This window comes from Helicoverpa armigera, chromosome 11 (genome assembly GCF_030705265.1).
Source record: "Helicoverpa armigera isolate CAAS_96S chromosome 11, ASM3070526v1, whole genome shotgun sequence".
Taxonomy (NCBI): domain Eukaryota; kingdom Metazoa; phylum Arthropoda; class Insecta; order Lepidoptera; family Noctuidae; genus Helicoverpa; species Helicoverpa armigera.
In genome coordinates this window covers 4,145,396-4,163,186 of record NC_087130.1, presented here as the reverse complement: position 1 = coordinate 4,163,186, position 17,791 = coordinate 4,145,396, and the positions used below count along the sequence as shown (strand labels likewise).

At 33.5% G+C, this 17,791-nt stretch overlaps 1 protein-coding gene across 2 annotated transcripts in view; it reads right to left on the bottom strand.

The window, feature by feature from the left end:
• LOC110379525 (collagen alpha-1(XVIII) chain) overlaps positions 1–16,568 on the bottom strand; it is a 124,718-nt gene extending 108,150 nt beyond the window's left edge. For both annotated transcript variants that reach the window (XM_064036900.1, XM_064036899.1), the window contains exon 1: positions 16,384–16,568. The gene's annotated coding sequence lies outside the window, so the exon portion shown is untranslated. The remainder of the gene's footprint in view (positions 1–16,383) is intronic.
• Positions 16,569–17,791: the final 1,223 nt, after the last annotated feature.

The window sequence follows — 17,791 nt, the reverse complement described above, 5'->3', positions numbered from 1 at the left end:
CATTTGGCAGTTGGCATTTTTTTTATTTTCCCATTCTATTAATAGACCCCATTTCTTTACGGTCCTTGGCTAAGCCGATTATGGGATTAGGAAACAGTCCCGTGGGTTGTAGTAATAGTTTCAATAGCAAGTATGTTTCCATAGTCATTTTTTCAGCAGAAATAAAGGAAGCAAAAAAACCATGAATAAAATTGACTCAGGTAAACCTTACAATGTTTTTTTTTAATATACATTATTACTTGATATCTATTTCTGAATTCAAATCCCGTAATTTATGTCCATTTTTGTGTTACTTTAGTCTGATTGAATGTAATCACAGACATATTTGAGTACTCACCAAAATTTCCCCAGCGCTTTAAAAGTAACATTTATTTGTCTAGTCGTTACAAAACTATGATTACATAGAATAAAACTATTCAATGTCAACATAAAACCATTAATAATTTAGTATCTGCCCACATTGTGTATATTGGAAACGAGAATCAATATGTAGTTAGAAAAGGGTACGTAAACTACATACGCCGAAAAAGCGTTCGTAACTCGAGCAGTTTTGTCAATACCGTTACATAAGATATGTATGAAAATGCTTATACCGAAAGGGTAGGAAAACAAACAGAGAAAACAATGTAAATGGTCAATACTGAATGTTTTTGCATGTTTAATATTAATGGTGTAAATGGTTGGACGTGCTGCGTAATCCGGTGAACCCTCGCCCCTACTGCGAATAAATCACTAGTGAATCACTTCGTGAGAACGTTGGCTGCTCTAGGGCTTATAAATAAGGTGAATAATCTTTGGCTATTCAAATCGTTTTGGATGAAATGTTATACATGCCTCGAGGGTAAAGCAGAAAATAGCCAATATTCTTCAAAACTATTAACTACTTTTTAAAGACTTTTGGTCGCTTTTGGCGCCTAGGATCGTACTATTTTTATACTGAGTATAAAAAGCCAGTCTTGGAAGCTGCAAGCTTCCAAAACTGTTGAAAAGCAAAGTGTCCATATCTTAACATTTCACATTCTTCATCGACTTTTAGTGCTGACCATACCAACCGAACTTCCATATCCGTACAAAATGAATTACCTCACCTAGTTCATCGAAGGAGCGCCAAAATGACTCCCGTTCTATAAAGGTGGACTACATTTTAAATTTTGCCACATTCTATTACGTCGGTTCTATAGATTCGAGCTGGGGCATACAATGACCTAGTAAAGTACGCTAGCTATATGATACGACAAAATGAAGATATATGCTTTGTCATGAAAGCGAACCCTGTGACCTCACCGCGCTTTACAAATGTATCGCACACAAAATATTTTTCACTGAAATATTGCACAACCGTTTGATTTATCGAACATTTTTATGCACGCACGCATACAAATGTTTTATTTCTGTAATGTCCAGCCGCAAAACTGGAGCCTACACGCATTTACGTTGGTAAATAAAGAAAAATATTCGTGGATATGTGTATTGTGTTAAATATTACTTCCCATTGACCTCAAAATTTGAGATTGATTTTATTAAAAACTGTACTGGTAGTGCAATCCTTGAGCCATGCTAATAATTTTATCACATGATTTAGATTTTGACAGCGTGTGAAGAGCATAATATCATTATCACTTATGAATGCTTCATATTTAATTTTCAGGACCATATTTACACCACAGAGCTGGTTGGAGTAAACTTCAGAAACCCAACCCATTGGGAAAATTGGGATAGAAATACACCCTCATTATTTTTCTTACCTCCGAAATAAAAATTGAATATTTGAGCTCACTTTCAACCCGTAAATACTGCGGTATTCAATGTCAAAGCGACACCTCGGGGTGTATAATGTGTCTAGGGATCTAAGTGTCACTCTAAAGTGGCGGTGTTAAGTGTCAGACACACAGTTACACCCCAACCTCTTATCTGTCGACGGTTCAAGTGGATCGAAGGGATCTCCGTCAGTTTTTTTAATTGAAGTTTTTCTTGTTTCTTTTTTAAGTGCCATTGAGAGTTTTTTTCTTTTTTTATGTCCATTTCTTTTTATTGTGTATTCTGGCTTAATTTTAGGGACGTTTGATCGGAAGTTTTAATTAGATAACTGTTCGCGATATCTTTGTACAGAAGTCATCTTGACTTAGAAAATGGCTGCCAATATCTGAATATTCGCTCAAATAAATTGATAACGAAGCTTCCATAGCTATGCGGTAATAAAAAGGATCGAATAATAAAATACCGCAGTATTTCAACATTAAAATCCCAAAGGCTAATTACGTATTCTGCCAATGTAACACAATATACAATGAATACCGCCGCGGATGACGTAATGAGCGTAAAATGAGTTACCCGTTTATGAGTATGAAGTATTTCGTGTAATGAAACGTTTTTGTGTCTCTTTTATACGAAGCTGTAAAAAGACAATAGAAGAAACGATGCTATGTTTATAAGTGGTGGTTTTAAAGACTAGAGTTTAATATGGCATCGTAAAAAGAAATGGAATTGTTTTTTTTTAGCTATTTTACAAGCAGTTGACAATTCTGTCAGTCAGGACAAAAATGCTATCATTCCTTGTAAATTGACAGCTGTCAAGTGCAAAAAAAAATCAGTACCCCTATAATTAAAATCGGGTTATGATTGTAAACTTATTGTACTTTTTTTAATTCTTTGTCAACTCATAATTATGCCTAGCAAAAGATGCGAAAATAATTAAACTTAAAAATAAATACCAGCGCTTTTGAATGAATTAAAACCTGTAGGCAAAAGTAACTTTCAAGGACATCACAACATTATTTTAATCACTAACAGACAATCCAATTAACGTAATTATTAGCAATTAGGTATTACTTTCAATGTTTCACGAACAATACCTATTATTAAGACGTCTACAAAGAAAATTGTTATTACTGAAGGAATTTTATTACTTTAGTTTAATCTGCTAGTTTTCTTGTTCAGTTTCGTGGTAATGGTCGAATTCTTCGTTTTTTATGTTTTAAAATTATTAATTTATTCTTGTAACTTAATTAAAATAACTACAATTTAAAATTAAAAGCAGTTGTAGCCAATTGAAATACCTACAAAAAAAACAATGTTTTTTCTATAACCCTAATTTAATTACAAAATGTTTTTTATTGTCTTAAAACTTTGTATTTAATTTAGCTTTGGCCTATTGGCCAGAAAGATATAATATTGCCTAACTACTTATTTTGTCAATGACCATAGAAAGTCTAAATCGATATAATTTGCACGCACTATCAGACAACTGTCTGTTCCGAGTGAGTTATAAGAATCGAGTGCGACCAATCGATTCATAATGGCGTGGTCACTCGATTACTCTGAAACAATTTCTACGATTTACTGTTGCCTTTCAATTGTTTGTTGCGTTATGCGAAGATAATTATCTTTGCGAAGAATTTGATTTTTTATTGTAAAGTTCATACCTGTCTGTATTTTTTTTATTAGAATCCTACTAATATTATAAACGCGAAAGTTTGTATGTATGGATGTATGGATGTTTGTTACTCTTTCACGCAAAAACTACTGAATGGATTTTAATGAAACTTTACAGTAATATAGCTTATACATCAGAATAACACATAGGCTACAATTTGTAAACATATAGTTCGAAATACTAAACCTGCGCAGACGAAGTCGCGGGCACCAGCTAGTCTTTTCTATAATGGTTCACCATTAAAGCATTGAAGTCAATTAAGAAATAAAAGAACAATTAAAGAAAATAGATACTTGAAAAGCTCATTATTTTAGCATTGAAATAACGTTCGATCACGTTGGCAGTTGACCTTTTCCACCAAGACGTATAATGACTTGTCACAGTACCTACTAAATCTTCGAAATTTAAAATTCAATTCTACAGAACTGTCAACAGCTCCAAAAATTGCAGACAAACGACACTGTACGAAAAAAAAAAAACATTTAAGTCAATGCATCGTCCATCACTCCATAGTCCATGAAATGTCAATCGTACGTGCGTGAATGATAGATAGTTTGAAAAAAGAACGCCTGAAAAAAGAAAAAATAAAATATCTTCTCGTATACAACCTCTTTGTTTTTATGTATCTATACGGAATGTTCGAGCAACCTTCCTTAGATTGAGGCGGATAAGTTATCACTCAAGTAACCCTATCTTGTCAAACGACATATGTAATCTGGTACAGGTCAGGGGTTTGCGAAAGTGGCTGCACGGTAGCGAAAGCGTGGGTTTTGCGGGGTTGAAACATTTTATTCATTTGTTTCTTATAGTGGCTTTTGGATGCCTTCATATTATAACCTATTTTTACATTGTAGAATGTTACTATAAGCCTAATACCTAAAAGTTACAAGAAAAAACTTACCTAATTTATCTTAAAATTTGAAATTAAGTAGGGACACCCACTTGTTAGATATGATACGAGTCAAATAAATTAGAAGTAAATGTCAAGTTTGTTACAAAAGTACCTTCTAATTTTCAATTCAACCAACTGACAATTCCTCCCTAGCTAACCAAACAAACAATTTTCTCAAAGTTGATTCGTTCAAAAGGCGATTTCCTAAAGTAAAATTAAGTGAGGCTATCAAAAGTTTGAGGTAAGATAATTGCGTTTGCCGTGGTAGGTCTCAAATAGGAAATGTTAAACGGACATTATAAGTTTCAAAAGAAAATTAGGGAACTTCATTTCATTTGGAAACATTACTTTATTTGACTTAATGAAGTACTTACAAAACGAAAATGTTACCAGAAAGGCTCGCAAAGTTTTTTGAGTCAATAGGTTTTCTTTTTAAAGTTCGAAAGAAGACCCATCTGGTGTTATACAAGTAAGATACTAAATACAATCTAGATATCTTATAAAATAAATTAAAAGACGCCACAATAATAGAACTACGTACGTGTTTCAAGAAAGAAGAATGCATAGAGAGGGTAAACGAAAAAATAACTGGACAAAAACAAAATACGTACGCATAATCTCTTCAGCAAAAACGCAAAGAAAACGGGATCCAAAAAATTGGGGACCGAAAAGTACAGCATTTAAATTTCAAAGTGACTGTCACACATTTTGGGCGAGGTTTGCATAATTTCTGTCTAAAAAAGGACGGGTCTATGTTGTGTGAAAGCTCAAATATAGCCAAATACACTCTGTAAGATTCCGATTGCTGGCGATGGCAATATTTGCAAGGGTGAGAGAACCATTTTGTTTCTTTTCACGGAACCCACTTACAGAACTTTGTTCTTTTTATCGCGTACACAACGGCCGTGTGTTTTGTCGACTTCCCTTTTTTTTATTTCGCCCACATGTATTTCTTGTTTTGTCCCTTTGTCGAGAATTTAAACTGAAACTAGGGGTGCCATTCAATTTTATGTTCGATAACTTTGATCTTGGAAGGTTTTATTGGACGATTGAAATACTGAAGGTTTTGTGCGACTTGGCACCGCCTTCTAGCTGTTGCAAACAAAAGTGTCAATCGTTGACCAAGTTTATTTTTAGACAGCTGGCCTTAAGCAAAAAGCTTTAAACCCGAATTTGTATAGAACATAACAACAGTATGTTATAAAAATACTCAGGTACTTATCCTAAACAATGAAACTCATTACAAGCTGGTTCCAGCTAAGCTGCAAGCGATGCTCAAAGTGTACAACAATAAGGACCCCTCTACTGGAACAACTGCACCCTCTTATCATCTCCCGTTGTTACCCGTATCGTAAACAGCTGACACAGTTTATTTGTACCTAACTAGGAAAGGGATGTTGGGGACGAGAATAGTTAACACTGTTCGCTTCTGTTGTTGTATGGCTTTTATCTGAGTATATTATTATCAGTATTACATTTATATTACTTTACGGTTTTGGTATTTTTTATAAGATTTGGTAATATTAAACGATCATCATAAATATGTGCCTACTAAAAAACCCTAATATTTTGGTGGCCAAATATGACTACGCATCTCGTGAACTATTCTATGTTTACGTGTGATATTATCACAAAATTATCGAATATAATCATATTTCATATGTATAGGCAAGTCTTTGTAAACACGGCTTACTGTCTTTTACCCTCGGTCTAAACTCTAAATAGAGATTCTCATACATCCCAACCGATTATAAAACTAATAAACACATACAAAACTTTAGCTCGTTCTAAGTTTAATGTGTATTTTTGTGTTCAAGTTACCGTCCAAACTTTAGACATGAACTCGGCCATATACATGAAACTACGAAGCATTTTTAAAGCGTGCTTCTGTGGCGTTTTTTTTTGCTCTCGGCTCAACGCGCACTCAATAAGTTCGGGCTTGAACTTTGAAATAACCTTTTCCATTTATCCCAGTGGTTGTGTGTCTGTTTTCTGATTCGGTATCAGTTTTACATCGACGAGGTGTTGGTAAATATTTTATGTATTTTTTTATCGGCGGAATTTTTGTTTAAATTAAATTGATGTTATTTTTGGATGTGTTGCTGTATGTGCTAGTTATGAAATCGGATTACATTCAAGTATTAAAAATGCTGTATTTGTTTTTAGTTTGCAATGTACGGACGGACATATTACGAATAGTTATGAAATATTTATTAAAGCTTGTAAAAACCGATTTACACTCCTTTAATCTCTTGGCATATATCAAAAAGGTAACACAAATTACTAGTAAAGTGGAATAAATAGCCATGTAGTACACAAAATAAAACTACGACAATCATAAACTATCACACAAAACTACATAAAGTACCAGGATAACAGAACACAGCAGCGACTATGCTCACACCGTCTCCATTGCAAACGTAATCCTCTTTACATTTTTAATTACGATGCCTTTTAACAAAAACGTTGCTCGGAGAAAACGCTCTCCGTTTCCATTTTCTCAAAATGTACATACTGACAGACAGACTGACAAGTCTAATAGGCTTTCTTTCAGTGAGCCAGCTTGAAAAACCTAATTGCGATGCGTTTCTCTCGAATTGTCTGTTCAAGAAAACAGTTAATTGCTCCGAAATGTGATGTTGTAATTTCGTTGGAAATACGAAATAAGAAAGAAAATAATAGTTGTGCTTTTGTTTTCGTTTTTATTTTATGACTCGCAGAAGTTGCAACTGTTGTGATGATGAAGAAGGAATGACTTTTGACATTTATTCGAAACTCTTTTTTCGAAAAACCATGCACATATGATTGTCCCGCTCTGCGCTAATAATATAAATGTTTATGTAATTTTCTTCTTCTACCAGGATTTCATGCTAGAATGAGAAAATGTTTGAATCAGAAAAGAATCAGAAAATGATTGAAATGTACACACAGATAGTCTAGACTAGGGCCTGAAAAACGTCATAAGCTGCTTTTTGCAAGAAGTAGTTCAACAGAGGTACGCGAAAAACAGTTTCTATCTTAATTTTTTTCATTTTTGTTAGGAGATAGAACAACATCACATTACCATCCATAATCCACCTCTTTTAACCAAACAATAATATTATATTCAAAATTAAACGACAGGTATTACCCTAATTTTTAAACAAAGGGATAAAACCGCGTGTTTTAATAAATTGAATTAATGTTCAACAAGTATTAACGAAACGGCAACAGCGCCTGCAATTGTTGACCTAATTTTACGTTGTTGGTTTAACGATTAACTAATGCGACGTTGCCATGTATAATTAATGTCTATTATAAATTTATACAGGTATTCATTTAAAGTGACAATAGGATCTGCAGTTTTTCATATACATAGAGATAAAAGTATGTATTTGTTTCTGAGATAATTCCGATAATTCTTATAAAGAGAGAAAAATATCTGAAATAATATACTCATATTATTCCAAAGTGATACTTATTTAATTTATTTAATTAGCCTATGCTGTCCCACTGCTGGGCAAAGGCCTCCCCCATAAAGTGATACTGCCTATGTTTAATTTTTGCATTCAATACTTGTGATACCCAATAGACATTGGTCTTTCAACCAAGTAAAAACTGGTAAAAACAGCCACACTGATCTTATCCTAAATTAACACTCATATTTTTTATACGACTGATATAAAAGAGATCTTCTTATATGGGACGAATCGTAGTTCTAGGCTAGTATAACATAAGCATGATCCTCTGAATAATATACGCCACTAGTCTATTTACGTCGAAGAGAACTACTTCGTACTACTTTACGAGAATATTTCAGGCACGGAGGACTCTGAAATTAAGCATAGCATAGCATAATTTAATATCTGTATGACGAAGAGTGTTGAAAACCCAAATTCATAATGTTACTTATATACATAGGTATTTCTTTGGGTAACTTAGGTTAAAGTTAAAGAAAGATAAGTATATGGTTATACTGCAGTTTTAATTGTGACTGTCCATACGACTGCCAAAGATATTCAAATTACCACAGGAATCTTGTCATGACAAGATAGTCACCCATCCACGGACCAACCGCGTCAGGCGTTGCTTAACCTCATGATCAAATCAAATCAAACTGATGCTCGGAGTTGTAACTTAGCCACGAGCTTCCCTCAAAGATAAACAAAGACAGGAAGAATAATTTTAGCCTACAAACCAGGTTGACATTTTAGCTATTCATACCTGGGCTAACAATAGGCCAGAGATATGAAGATGCATTTAAATGATTTAAGGCTTTCGTTATTGTAGTCTACTGGTCCTGGGCTTGGTCCAAATAGTGTAAAATGTTAGTACTAGTTTGTATTTTATTAGTAGGAACATAATCATAATAATGAAGCCTTTTTTTATGAACTTGTTACATGTTTGACAGTACACATTTACTAAAATATGTCTCTCAATTTGGCCTCTTGGCATAAGCCTCCTACAACTTACATAATAATTAAGATAGTAACACATTGATTAATGTATTTTATGTCAATTATGTACTTCAGAAAGACACATGAAGACAATATTGGACCCTGTAAGTATTTCTTACAAACCGTTTTTACGACACAATCAAAACTGATATACCACAAGCACTTGAATTGCTCTAAATAAAACACGGTTATTCTATCGAAAATTCTAGAACGCTCAAAACAAAAGCCAACACAACGCATCTCGCATTGTAAGGCCGATTTACACCATGCGGGCTCAAATCGATTGTCGTCGACTATCGTTACGGTCAACATTGAGCAATAATTTAGTTTCTTATCGAATCGCCGATCCGCTGAGTCAAACCCGATCCTATTCGAAGTCCGAACGCCGAGGATATTGCGCTATTTCTAGATATAAGATTTCAAAAGGGATTGGTTAATGCAAATATTTTGGTTGTGTGTTTAGATAAAATAATAGGAAGCATTTTGTTTGTTGGAAGTTTTGTGGATTTGACTGGACGAATATTTTGTAAAGGTTTTTCAGTTAGATCTTAACAGCAACGATAATATTCATCTTGATTGATTGATTTATCTTTATATCCTTGAAAGTAGTAGGTAATCTTTATCTGTGTGTATCTTTATCTGCAAAATTATATTTTAAGAACGAAATAATAATACAGCACGATCTACCTATGTATGTAACATTTCTCAAAATATATTCGCGAAAACCTCTCTATTTTAGTAAAACAGAACCGACATAATCCAATAACGATATTTTCATATGCAGTGTTGTAACTGATTCCTTTAGTTTCCTCAAACAATTTGTACATAATATAGGTGCATCCGATAAATGTACCATGGATACTAAATCAAGCGTCTTTGGGCACGCTATGGGCAAGTTCTTGGCAACTTAACCGTGTATTGTGCCGGTAGTCCTAATTTTGGAGGTGTTATTTACTTCAACGGCTTTAAGTGTAAGCACGAGCTTGTCTGCATATTTATTGGGCTGTGGCTCTCGGTACGGTAAAGTTTTGAATAAGATATGTTTGGCATGTAGACATCGAATGTCAATTTTTCAGGAGGGTGAAGACTAATTTTTGAAATTGTAAGATGTCACGTCTAGATCAAAATATCTTCTATTTTTAAGCATTAAGTTGTTATTTGATTATTTTAAGTCGTGGTGGCCTAGTGGGTAAAGAACCAACCTTTCGAGTATGAGGGTGTGGGTTCGATTCCAGGGTCCAGGCAAGTACCAATGCAACTTTTCTAAGTTTGTATGTACTTTCTAAGTATACTTAGACACCAATGGCTGATAAAAAGGTGAAGGAAATCATCTTGAGGAAACCTGGACTATAAAGTCTGAAATCACCAACCCGCATTGAGCAAGCGTGGTGATTAATGCTCAATCCTTCTCCATGTGAGAGGAGGCCTGTGCCCAGCAGTGGGACGATAACAAGGCTGTAACAGTATAACAGGCATATGCCAAATGCCAAATATTTGTGCACTTAGAAAATGTAGAATTCATTCTTAAAGATTTTTGCTAAGAAACTTAATGTGATTAACTAAACACAATTGCGTATCTTTTTAATTTACGGCGACAACACTTCAGATAAATTTCTACTTAGCCAAAAAGTACCGCATAGCCGCTCCAGCTAAACAGGCATTGTTAGGCTAGTCCCGTATTTCAAATGCTAAGGCCTCGCAACCCGGCAGCCCAATAAAATTCTGTCCTAAAATGTCAGCACTATTTCGTTACGAACAAATGCTTCCACCGTATTTCGTTCAGAATAGATTGCTGGTACTTAAATTGTTTAGATAGACTCACTATTTCTTGGCAGTTAGACTGTAGTACAGTTGGTATATAATTTTAGGAAATCTTAAAAACATTTCTAGATTTTGTCAATAGTTAATAATTGTTTATTATCTGCTGTCCTTTTTGTTCCATTTGCCATATCATTGATTATATCGTAGTTTTTTTCATTCTGACTAAAAAACGCTGTAATCCAATACTGATTTCCAACTAACCCGAAGAGAAATTAAAATTAAAAGATTTCCAAACACTTATTGGACTTGGATCCGCAATAACTTGCTTACTTCTCAATTACAAGTTTGTAGACTTTTTAGATAATATTTCGTTGAGTCCGTCTACCTCACTTCTTTGAAAAACGTCTTCAAAACATTTCTAAGAATGAATTACTTTTAAATCTAAATCACATGAAAGGCAATGTTAATCAAATGCTTTTTGTCTCAAGATTGTTAAGTATTATGCTTGATAATATACGTCAGAATTGTCTGCATAAATTACAAGTCTCAAGCCATTTTATCTAAACCTTTTAAATCCTTGGAATCCCTCGCAGCGTTACGTATGAGACCCACTTTTGAAAAGGCATCTTCAACTAAATAGATGACAAGTCTATAAACTTGAGATGTTTGATTAAGATAGCCCTTTATGCGGTTTTCGTTTCAAAATCTGATTACCATCCTCTTTTAAACTTTCTTGAGGCAAAATATATACATCCTTAAGTATATTTATTCCGTTTAAAGTCTAGACATTGAAATCTTTTTGCTTAATTCTAAAGATTGCTCTAGTTAATTGTTTTTCAAATAGGCACAGGTTCTTACGATTGCAGGCCTGTTTGAATTGAGTTCTTTTGTTTTTTTATTAAGATTAAGATTTCATTATCGAGGATTAACTAACAGTCGTTTTCTTTTAAATGAAAGGTTATTGGGTAGATCAGTTCTGAAAGTTCACAGACAGATAGATATAATGTAGCAAATCATGCAGACAACCATACTATTGCACTAGTTTCATCTAAGACATACATAAACGTGTGGTATTAGTTTCATTTAAGCCTATGTACAATACACATAGAAAAACTAAATGGACGTAGTTATGACACATCAATCCCAGTTACAATAGCCAAGCTATTTCGATTTAACACGTAAAGAGAATATGACTTCTAAATTCAAATCTGTATTTTCAGCCGTAGACCAAATAGACGGTCGACTAAAATCCAAACATATATGCACGTCGCGTCATTCATACACATCACAGGGGTTGTTGACCTCTCCACCTAGATTTAGAATTAGCATTTGCCGGCAGTTGAGCAAAAATTTTAAATCCACCTATTTTTAAATATTTTGGTGGAAATTAAGTGATTTTTGGCAAAAAAAAAATTGGGTGACATGCTTTTTAACGTGCGTGTTTGTGCTTATATAGAGAATGTGCACTTACATATCCTAGATACCATGGCCCCTCTTCCAAAAATATGAAAGAAGTGCAAATATTAATTCTATGGAAACACAAGCAAAGTTGTGAAAAAGAAGACATGAAAAGGAACGAAAACATATCCTAAGGTTGCATGTATTTTTTTGTAAAATATTTTAGTTTATTCAGAGCTTTATTCCGTTTTTTTCAACATGGAAGATGTTTTTTTACAATCGTGTGTGAATGTTTTCATGGTGGAACCATATGCGATTCATAATGGATTTTACGTGAGGTATGAATTTGTACGTTTGTGGGTATCTTACATTTTTTTCTTTTATTGCCTCATTAAGTAGGAAGCGGAGTGAAACGTGAAAGAAATATTTTAGAAGTTATGGGCTTGTTTAAGGTGCATCATCACGTCAGGAAAAAATATATTACTATGTAACTTTTGTCATTGTATCAGTATGCATACAAGGGTGATTGTATGCAATTAGGTATTACGTACTCATCTTTGTAATCTAGACCTGTGTATGACTTGTATCGAATATTTCAATGTTTCTTTTTTATGGAAAGTCGACATGGCTAGAAACAATGTTACTTATGAGAGATAACGGCCAACAGAAGAAAATGGGATAACGGAAGGAGGATGATGATGAGATATATAATTTCCATTACAAATATTACAGTTACAAATGTACAGGTTATCTACTGCCCTTCCCACGCACATCCCTTATGTTTATTACAAATATGCCGCAGAACCACATAGACCCTTCCCAATAAATATTAATTGTACGTAAACAATCGAATTGCCAAGGAAAGGGAAGGCATAATATAATAACAATGCGTTTGACATATCAAATACAGGTTGTTAATTCAATGAAACATCGTAACGTTTGGCCTGTATTATGTTTAACCTGATCTCAGTACATTTAATTGACATAAGGCAAATAGGGGCTTGTTTGTTACGTTTTTGGATTGTACCGTGTGTTCATTTTAGTTTTGGTGGTTTTGGGGTAATATGGGAATACGAGCGGTTGAAATATATTTTATTTAAGGAAATAATTGAATTTCTTAATAAGTTGAGAGTTTAGGATCATTTTGAAACTGCATGTGAGCAGGACCTCATATACTACTGTTTTAAATAAGAATACTCATTCATATCCGAGAAACATGTACATTATGCAAACTAGGTTAAATTCTATTTAAGAACCTATTTATATACTACGCAGAAGCTCAAAATTACTTATAAAAATAATTTTAAAACTCAGAATTACCCGCCCTTAGAATTGTACCTTGCACTCTTGCAACCATAAAACCATCGTGACAGTCCACTTATAAAGTATTTCTGGTTGTGTATTCATTTCAAGGGTATAAAAACCGGCCAACCCTACACTGCTCACGTGCTAAAAATTCTAAGCTGGAATGACGTAATCAGTAATTCATAAGGCAGGAAACATGAATTTGAAATGTACGCTTCCTATAGCACAGAATTGGCCCCCAGACGGCTGTTAAGCAAATTAAAATAAGCTTTAACGAGTGAATTTTTGAGCCATAAAAATAACTTTGGGATCGGTGCGTAAATTACGTCGCAATTGTGGAACTTTTTTTTTTCATTTTTCATAATATTTTTCCGTACAAGTTATGAGCGGTTCGTATTTAAAAATGGAACAATCTTCAGAGTTTCCTCTTAGACGATTTTTCTGCGAAAAATAAAACTTTTAAAGGAACTCCAGTTTTATCGCTACACAATACAAATGTATTTTAATAATGTCTTCTAAATGTAAAGTCTTGGGTACTTAAAAATGAAACATGATCTGACAAGTTGACAGCTCAACCCACATCACTATAATAAGGGTAGCATCGGTCAAATCTACTGAGAGACTAGTTTTTATGACGAAACAAAATCATATTAAATCTTTCACAAAAAAAAACAAATGAAATTACATCCATTTATGACTCTAGTATTCATAACCGCTTTCGTCACTATAACTAAAATTAATTATTATTCAAATAGCTGGATAATAAAATACTATTAACCCACTTAGGGTGGTGACGTCATAAAGTAGTAAACGTTATTATAAAGTTGTTCACGGTATTTGTGTATTGTTCTGCGTGGCCGTGTTAGTTAGAAATGCTAGGGCAATATAAATTACTGGCTCTATGAATATTTTGCTAAGCTATTCGTGGTATGATGAAGAATGGGTCACATTGTTTTTAAATGAGTAAGGCTATGTATTAAAATAGGTTTATGATTTAATTTGAATTCTAAAGATTTAAATCGCTAACTGAATAAATGTATTTACCTCTAAATATCACAGAGTTACTTAATGGAAAGTTTTACCTAAAGGTATCATCAACATCTTTAGCAGTTGTTACCGTTAGCCAGAAGGCAGAAAGTTTGACGAACACTACTGACTACTACTTTACTAAGGGTATCAGTTTGACCAGGTAACTGGTTTCATGAGTTCAGATACCTAGGTAGTTGTTCTATGTAAAACAATGTTTCACAGCTGAGGATGCGGTTAGAATGGAAGCCAATCCCTACATAGTTGAGAAAAGGCGGATGGATGAATCCGCCTATAAGAATATATCTTAAGCAGTAGAACAACTACTAGATCTATTGTTTTGAAATAGACCAGAAAAGGTTGTAAGAGATTTTGGGAGAAAGAAAAGAAAATACAACACCAAAAGTTTGAAGAAAGTTTTCAAAAGGTTGAAACAATTTATAGCAGTTTATGGTTCACGCCATTCATCAGGTATATTGAAACGCAGGTACATTTTCATTTGTGAAATATTGTTGTGAGCTAGGTTTTTTTTATTTTCTGTTCTTCACTATGGAAGGTAACCAGTTTTTCAAATTTCAAAAATGGATTTCCTCTTCAACTCTTCAACGTTTGTTTCACTCTCGTGATTTAGTTTGAAGCATCATTCTTATCAATTGATTTCTAGTGAAATCAATGAAAATTATTTTCTAATCAACAAACCTGTTTCTGCTGAACTTCTATATCCTATGCATTCTATTATAAATATTTACCTACCTAAGGTATATACTACCTCTATAAAACTTACTTCATCTACACATAGGTAAATCTACCTAGCTATCTCTATAAGAAATGTTTTTTTCCGTTGAGTATGAAAAGCACAGAACGGAATACAAAGCTATGAAGAAACAAAAATATTGAACCATGAAAGACACATCGCATTTATTATCATGCCCGCTAGGTATTTTCATTACAAACAATAATTCAATACGTTATTTTTGTTTATATTTTTCCATCCCGTCATTCATGGAAAATATTATATGATGACATGACCTATTTATAAACATGATTGTTTAAAAAAGAATCACGGTTTCAATAAAACAAACCTATAAGGATAAACCTTACTAATTGATAACGCAATTAAAAATAAACGTATTCATATTTCAAATATGTTCGAATATTGAAATAAACGAAGATCGTAAAACACGCCAATTCAAATAAAGAACAGATTTTTAATTTGATCAATGCAATTAAAAATAATGAGGCCATATTCATCTCTATGAGTCTTTCTGCTACACGGTACTATGCGCAAAATTCGTTACCGCATGTCAGAGACTTACACAATTCTATGAAAGGAGGTTTTGGCCCAAACATTTTATATATTCTTTACGGCCAGTCTCATGCCAATTAGACTTATGAACCTCAAACCAGTGATGTTCCAGGTTTGAATCATTCATTCATTCAATCATTGAATCATTGTTCATTGATAGGTAGAACGTATTTATACCTGAGATTGTAAATAGTCTTTTATGTCCAGTCTAGTCTTACGTGTCTCTAAAATGCGTATAATATACTCATAATTATATAATATTACTCAGAATATGAATGTTAACAGTCATCTATATGTAACATGTATACCAACTGTAGAGTCGTAGTATATTTCATGTTACTAGTTCAAATATAAGTTAGCAACTACCCGGTGTCCTAAACAAAAATGTAGTTCAAAACTGAAATAAAATTGCAATAAATATAAAACACAAATAAAAATTCTATTTCCAAAATGGTTTTATTGCTTTCATTTTGTTTGCCAAAAATGGTCGGTGTATGTTACAAACCCATTCATGTGTAACGATTTTTATTATAACAACCGTTTTTTACAGAAATATTAACGCCTGAAAATTGTACGAATACTTTAAAATAATGGTAATAGAAATACTCATTCTCTTGAAGATAAGTAACAGCTAAAGGCTTTTCCCCACTGTTATCAATGACCGGCTCTTTAAAACGGCTAATAACTGTACTTCCACAAAGCTTTCTTATCTCAACGGTCCATTAGTTACCGGCGCTTAACGTTTAACGTTCCCCGTCTAAAATAAAACCTAGTACCAAAAGTGGTACAACTTAAACCTATTTTATTACCACGTAAAAGATTTTACCTTTTAAACGAATCAATTATAATTATCGGGAAAACATTAATTGAACACGAGAATTATATAGAATACACAAACACGGTCACAGTTTAGTCACTACACTAAGTCGGTGCGAGTCGGTCCCGACTAGGCCCGAGTTCCGAGTCGTAGCGTCGTAGCGCTACACGTCCGACGCAGAGCAACGTCGCGGCGGCACTGGCTACGCGGCTACGCGGGCGCGCTACGATCCTCGAGTTATACAGTTCGGATTATTGCTCGTAGCACAGATTCTACAATCGATAGCTTTAGATAAAATAGTGTATTCATTTTATTAAAAATCATTTTCATTTCATGTTTTAGTAATCATGTAAGTACGGTTTAAATGTCACAGCTCCTATTGCTTTTAAAATGCCAAATGATTAAAGTTTGTTTTTATAAAAATATTACTGTATTTCGTAGAATATTCGTAAGTCCATAATGTCTCACCTATTAAGTACTCATTTTGATTAAGTAATAGTAGTAATAGTAATATAGAAAGTAAAATTAAGTGATGAAATCCATGACATTGTCATTTCTATCCTAAAAATGCGTGATTCGTGGTCGCTTAAAAAAATACGTTTAAATCTAGAATTGACAGTGTCATCATTACTCAAATATCTATAATTTACGACATTGATGAATTACTTTTACGACTGGCAATATTTTTGAAGAAACGCATCTATGCCCCACCTGGTACCACAAAAGACTGACCTTTGGAGGATAGGTGAATGACCTATCTAGACTGTCACTTGTCTTTTCTTTACGAAAGTCTTCTAAGTGACAGCCTGACAAGCAATCTTGTATTCAGTACTGTCGTATGTTCATTTATATAAATAGTTTTTTGTTAATTTGATGATAGCTCGAAAGAATCTATTTAGATAAATGTACGTGAAGACTCTGAATATTAGCTATTATTTTATTCGTGTTCGTGAAGTATTTTCTTCTGAGTATGTATGTACAATGGAACAGGATTTCAAAAATACAACCTTATTGGATATTATCGATTTTGAAATATTATTTAGAAGTTTAGTTACCACTGGTCCTATTCAAAACATTGTTAATTCGATATTGTAAGAATACATTATTACTGCTTATAATTATATAAAAATAATACATTATATACTTTGTATTCATGTGTGGAAAATAGTTACTCCAGGACGCGGGAAAAACCGCCGGTAGTTTCTAGTTGAGTATTTATTTTGAATATATCCTGAGTATAAATAATGCGACAAGCCTTCAAAAGAAATACATTGCTGGTGAAAAACAATTTTCACGGAGTAACGGCTGACCGTTCCCATCGTGTTTCAGGGAAAATTATTTTTTTGAAAACCGTTTTTTTTACCTCCAATTTGCGGGTTGACCCAACCGAAGAGATTTATTTTTTCCTGTTGATGTA